Source organism: Rhinatrema bivittatum, chromosome 2, assembly GCF_901001135.1.
Source record: "Rhinatrema bivittatum chromosome 2, aRhiBiv1.1, whole genome shotgun sequence".
Lineage (NCBI taxonomy): Eukaryota > Metazoa > Chordata > Amphibia > Gymnophiona > Rhinatrematidae > Rhinatrema > Rhinatrema bivittatum.
The window spans coordinates 303,330,630-303,337,508 of NC_042616.1; positions in this window are offsets into that span (position 1 = coordinate 303,330,630).

A 6,879-nucleotide genomic window follows, 5' to 3' on the forward strand; every position below is an offset into this window, starting at 1 on the left:
TAAGAAAGTCTATTTCTATGATTTGGGGAAGAGGGAAGTATGCTGGTTTAAAAATCAGAAGAACAAGTAGTTCAAAGACGATTGATAGTGCCAGTACCATGCGCTGACACTAATGTGAAGCTTCATAAAGCAAAGCTATACTGCAGATAGTTATACACTGTGTACCTTATCTCTAGATCAATAAAGAGCAGTATATTTTTATTTAGGTTATACTACTTGTTTGTTATTTTATATTGTATTTTATATAAACAAGTATAATCCGCTTGTTATATTGGCAGAATATAAGTATTTTAAAATAAATAAATAAATATAATTTGTAAATGCTATGTATAGTTGAATCATGGCATAATTCTTATGGTACATTTTTATTAAACCAGCTTTGTCCTCCAGGTTACACCTACAGTTAATAGATCAATGTAGACCAAAAAGGCGGGGGGTGGCATGCCAATTGTCTATAGACAGAAATGGAGAACCCATAGGATAGAATTTTGTTTTAAGGAGCCTCTGGAGGCTATAGATTTTTCTAGTTAGACAATATTGTGTGCTGAGCCTAGCATACAGGTTAACAAGCATTTGGACTTGCGTTTTGGATGTGTGTACATAACCCTCGAAGAAATAAGGGGATCAGTGCATCGAAAACACGCATCTAAACTCGCACGTAGCTAATAGCGCTTGTCACATGTAAATTCCATATAGATGAGACTATTAGCTATTACCCCGTGATGCAAAAAAACCCCTGTGCACCCAAGAGGCACTCTTTAACCCATCAAATTGAACGCCTGCCCGGAGCAGGCGTAAAGTCTTCCCGCGTGTCAAGGGCTCAATTTAAAACAAAAAAAATGCTTTTCTGTGGTTCCTCCTACTTAGTATTGTTGTGATACTAACTAGGAAATTCCACAGAAAGCAGCACCATGCAAAAAAAGAAGTCATGATGTAAAGAAAAAACATTTCGGTGCCCACAATGTACATGCTCAGGGCCACTGTGCGTGTATATTCTGCTAGTAAATTAGCTGCTGCATGATAATATGAATCTGGACACACAAGGCACTTCAAAGTTCATATTAATTTATTCACTGCTTCACTTACTGCTGATTGGTCCATTCACTGAGACTTGAAAAGGAACCAATTGGGAACAGCCCTGCCGGCTCTTGCCTGGCTGTTGTGGACACATAGCCATTTCTTCTGGGCACGCGATGCAGAGCGCTAGGGACACACAAATTATCCATTGCGCATACTTTTTAGCATGGCAGCTCATTTGTGTATTGCATCGAGCGCCAAGGAGAGGTGGATGTGCGCACATTCAAAAAATGTGCAGCCACTTTGGATGCACATTTTTTACATGATATTGCATTTGCCTGTTTGTGTCCTATATTGCCCCCCCCCCCCCCCCCCCCCCCAGGTGTGTCTTTAGCTAACATCATTATGCTGGCTGAATCATTAGTGGTTTTGCAGTTTAAATTTTACAAAAGTATTAATTGTGGGTGATTTCAATGTACATGCAGAGTGTAATCAATCAGCATTAGCGAGGGAGTTATCTCTCTTAGATGTGGTAAATTTAGTGCATCCAGTGCGTTCTCCCACTCACCGAGCAGATCACACTCTAAATTTGATTTTTATCCATCAAGAGTGGATTTGCCCAGGTTTACAGCTCCAAATTTTGAATTTATTGTGGTCTGATCATTCTTTAATTTTATGTTCCACTATTGATGATGAATCAGCTATTAGTTGCAGAAACCAAACATAGGAGATCATTAGGACAAAAGTCTTTGTTGAAAATTTTAAAAAGTCATGGGAATGTGATTTGGATATCTCAAGTTGGGATGGAAGTAATGTTGAGGATATATCCAATTATTGATATTCCACATTATCCTCTTTGAATGATAAACTAGCTCCACATAGGGAGCTAGTTCAGAGATGTACTTGTAAAAATGCTCCCTGCTATACAAAGGATTTACAGCTCCAGAGACAACAGCTTAGAAAGGTTGAGAGACAATGGACAAAATCTAAGGATGAGAGCTCCAAAACACCCTACAGGCAACAATTAGGGAGATATAGGAAAAGTTGTCTAGAGGCTAAACATGAGTTTTACACTCAAAAAATTGAATGCTCTTTAAATAACCCCCTTGGCTTATTCACTATTGTTAAAAATATTAGGTGTCAGGATAACTAGCCATACTTTGCAATATCCTAGCTGTGAGCTAATTGCTGATTATTTTGATGACAAGATTGTGAAATTATAATTGTATTTTTCAAATGATTCTGAAGTGAATGTAACTCTTTCAAGTACAGCTGTAAGAGATAAAAGATGGACAATTTTTAAACTAGCATCTGCTAGGGAATTCCTTTTAGTGATGAATAAAATAGAAACAACCTATTGTTGGTTATATCCCTGCTGTTACGCACCCCACCCGCGGCCGTCCCACGCATAGGACCGCTCACCTGCATAGTTCCTCAGCGGGTCCTGGGACAACTTCCCTCACGATTGTTGCTAGCCTGGCTAGGCGCCGGCGTCCCGTGGCGGCAGTCGCCAGGCCTTCCATTGCGCACAAGGCCTCATGCCGAGGTTTGGCGTCTTCCTCCATGCTAGCCATTAGAGGTGTGAATCGTTTAATCGATCATCTTAACGATCGATTTGGCTGGGGGGGAGGGAAATCTGATCGTCGAGTTTTTTTTCCCTAAAAATAGTTAAAAATCGTAAATCGGGGGAGGGCGGGAAAACCGGCACACCAAAAAAACCCTAAAACCCACCCGAACATTTAAAACAAATCCCCCACCCTCCCGAACCCCCCCCCCAAAATGTTTTAAATTACCTGGGGTCCAGTGTGGGGGTCCCGACGCGATCTCCTCCCGCTCTCTGGCCACCGCTGCGTTGAGAAATGGCGCCGGTGGCCCTTTGCCCTTATCATGTGACAGGGCAAAGGTAGCGCCGGCGCCATTTTGTTTCCTGGCTCCTGACGTCACGCGTGCGGGAGATCCCCCCCGGACCCCCGCTGGACCCCCAGGGACTTTTGGCCAGCTTGGGGGGGGGGGCCTCCTGACCCCCGCAAGACTTGCCAAAAGTCCAGCAGGGGTCCGGGAGCAATCTCCCGCACGCGTGCAAACATGGATGCCTGATTTTATAACATGTGTGCGCCAGTGCACGCATGTTATAAAATCAGGAGTCGGCACGCATAAGTGGCTGCACATTGGTGCAACTTGCGCGAACCGATGCCCGTGGTCTTCCCCGTTCCCTCCCAGGTGCTCCAATTTCGGAGCGGCCTGGGAGGAAACTTTCCAACCCCATAATCTAACCTTCCTACCCCTTCCCCTAACCTTCCTGCCCCCTAGCCCTATCCTAAACCCACCCAACCTTTATCTTACCTTTTGCGCCTGCCTCCAGGTAGGCGCAGGTTGCACGCGCCAGCAACCTGCCGGCACGCTATCCATGGCACAGTGGCAAATGGCCACTGTGCTGGGAGCCCCTCACCCCGCCCCCTCTCCTTTTCCGAAGCCCCAGGACATACGCGCGTGGCCGGGCCTTTTAAAAATAGATCCAGTGCGCATAAAGCCTCCAATACGCATAAATCCACTGGATTTACACGCGTAGGTCTTTTAAAATCTGAGCCTTTGGCTTTAGAAAGGATAATAGTACAGAAACACTTTTAGTATTATTGCTAGATTGCTAGAAGGTAGATTGCATTGTGGGGTGTACACAGTGCTGGTTTTTTGCATATATCTGCTGCCAACAATACTTTAGATCAGAGCTTTCCAAACTTTTCATGTTGGTGACACACTTTTTAGACAAACATAATTTCGTGACACAGTAATTCAGTCTACCAGCAAACCAGAAGTTAAAGGTTAAACTAACAAAATGTATTTCAACAATTTATGTATGTTTCCTTAAATATATACATAAATAAAATGTTTCACAACACAACCTATCTCATAATAAATATTTGCAGGCTTCCACTTCCTCCATGCTGATCTCGTACATTGTGAGATCGGCATAGAGAAAGTGCTATTCTTGCACATTCCCAAAGATTACATGTGCCAATCACTAAAAAGTAATTTTTTTTTTTACCTTTGCTGTCTGATCTTAGTTTTCTAATCGGTTGGTCACAGGCTTTTTTTTCCACCTTTCCTTTCTTGGTTTTTTGCCAATTCCTTTTACAGGGTCTTTTTTTCTATTTCTTTTCTCTCCATCTGTCTTCCCTCAAACACACAATCAGGTTCTCATTCTCACACGCTATCTCACACATTCTCACACACACAGGCTCTCACTCACATGCAATCTCACACATCCACAGCTCTCACTCTCACATGCCTCTCTCTCATACATACATACATACTGTCTCTCTCGTGCACATGCTGTCTTACTCTCACACACACAGGCTCTCTCACTCCTACATGCTCTCTTGCTCAAGCACAGGCTCTCACTGGCACATGCTGTCCCTCTACACGAGTTGCCGAAGGATGGGCTCTTCAGAGGCCCTGATCTTCCCTGGCCGCGACGTGGGATCCGCAGCGGCCCTGCTATCGGGTTTCCTCCTCTTCTCAGGCCGTCGCGACATGGGATCCGCAACGGCCCATTAATGCTGCTCTTCTTCTGTACGCAGCAGATGCTCCTCCTCCTTCCTGCCCACGCGGCTCCGGCAACGTTTTTCTTCCAGGGCTGCACAGGCAGGAAGGAGGAGGAGTGAACGTGACCCTTTTCTTTGGGCCGTGTTGATGTAAGCTCCACCACTCCCCGCCGATCTTCCTGCTATAGTTCCCTGCTTCCGCCGGCCCTGTGGACCGGGCGACACACCTCCACACTACAGGCGACACACTAATGTGTCCCGACACACACTTTGGAAAGCTCTGCTTTAGATAATGGTATTTTGCTTAGTCATTTTTGCATGGCAGAGATAGGTGGAGTGGTCATATCACGGTTTGAATAATTTTTATGAGATATCATAAAAATATGATATCTGTTTAATGTAACTTTACTTTCTACCTTGATGTTAATTGGTTTCCCCTCAGTTACATTGTAAACCGGTACGATAAGACCTAGTCTTGAGCATCGGTATAGGAAAAGAAATTAAATAAATAAATAAATATCAAACAGTATATAAAGCTTGGGAGGGAAGTATCTACTTGGAGGACCTTGGTGTGTGATGTGCCTCAGAGCTCAGCCCTTTCATCCATATTATTCAATATGTATTTACATATTGCTCCCAGCATCCCCCGGGAGAGGAGTCCAGAGGTCACCGCAAGCAATCCTGGGATTGACTTCCACGCCCCAGCTTCCAGAGGCCCCACATGGTTTGCAGTAGAGGAGGACAGGAAGGCTCATCTGCATACTGCTCCCAGCATCCCCCGGGAGAGGAGTCCAGAGGTCTCCGCAAATGATCCAGGGATTGACTTCCATGCCCCAGCTTCCAGAGGCCCCACATGGTTTGCAGTAGAGGAGGACCGGAAGGCTCATCTGCATACTGCTCCCAGCATCCCCCGGGAGAGGAGTCCAGAGGTCACCACAAGCGATCCAGGGATTGACTTCCACGCCCCAGCTTCCAGAGATCCCGCACGGTTTGCAGTAGAGGAGGACCAGAAGGTTCATCTGCATACTGCTCCCAGCATCCCCTGGGAGAGAAGTCCAGAGGTCACTGCAAGCGATCCAGGGATTGACTTTCACGCCCCAGCTTCCAGAGATCCCGCACGGTTTGCAGTAGAGGAGGACCGGAAGGCTCATCTGCATACTGCTTCCAGCATCCCCCAGGAGAAGAATCCAGAGGTCACCGCAAGCGATCCAGGGATTGACTTCCATGCTCCAGCTTCCAAAGGCCCCACACGGTTTGCAGTAGAGGAGGACCGGAAGGCTCATCTGCATACTGCTCCCAGCAGCCCCCAGGAGAGGAGTCCAGAGGTCACTGCAAGTGATCCAGGGATTAGCTTCAATGCCCCAGCTTCCAGAGGCCCCGCACGGTTTGCAGTAGAGGAGGACCGGAAGGCTCATCTGCATACTGCTCCCAGCATCCCCTGGGAGAGGCATCCAGAGGTCACTACAAGCGATCCAGGGATTGACTTCCATGCTCCAGCTTCCAGAGGCCCCGCACGGTTTGCAGTAGAGGAGGGCCGGAAGGCTCATCTGCATACTGCTCCCAGCATCCCCCGGGAGAGGAGTCCAGAGTTCACCGCAAGAGTTGGGTGATTTTGTAGCCAAGGAAGCCCTAGTACCACGGGATATATGGATTTCTCGAGAATCAAGAAGAGCACTTCCTCTTGGTGAAGAACCCCGGTCCGGAGTGTTATTGGGGCAGTGTGAGAGTTTACCCTTCCCAGGAGAGGGTCTCCTTGGATTGAGGAAATCCACAATAGTGGTGTATGGGGTATCACAGGTAGTTGCAATTTTTGGACTAGCTCAGATAGAATGAAGTTCCCGCCAGAACCGGAGTCGACAAGAGTGAGTGTAGTAATGGAACCCTCGGAAAATTGTAATATAACTAGGACCATGCATGGAGGAGCGGGATTGATACATCCTAGGGTCAGCCTTTCTGTGACACCTAGGCCCGGGCGTTTCCCAGACATTCAGGACATTGGACCAACAGGTGTCCTTTTCCTCTGCAGTAGAGGCATAAGCCAAGCCTCCGTTGACGCTGTTTTTCTTCGGTTGTCAGGCGGCTGCGGCCTAGCTGCATAGGCTCCTCCCGGCATTCCGGCAAAGCTCCAGACATTGTGGGTACAACCACTGGATGAGAAAAAGTTGGAGCCAGGGAAACTGAGCAACGACCTGTTTTGCATTATTTAGCCTGTTGCTGTAATCGACGAAAGATCCGACCTGCCAGTTCAATGAGTGCCTCGACATCGTCCGGGAGCTCCCGTGCGGCCAACTCATCCTTTATTCAGGAGGATAACCCCTCC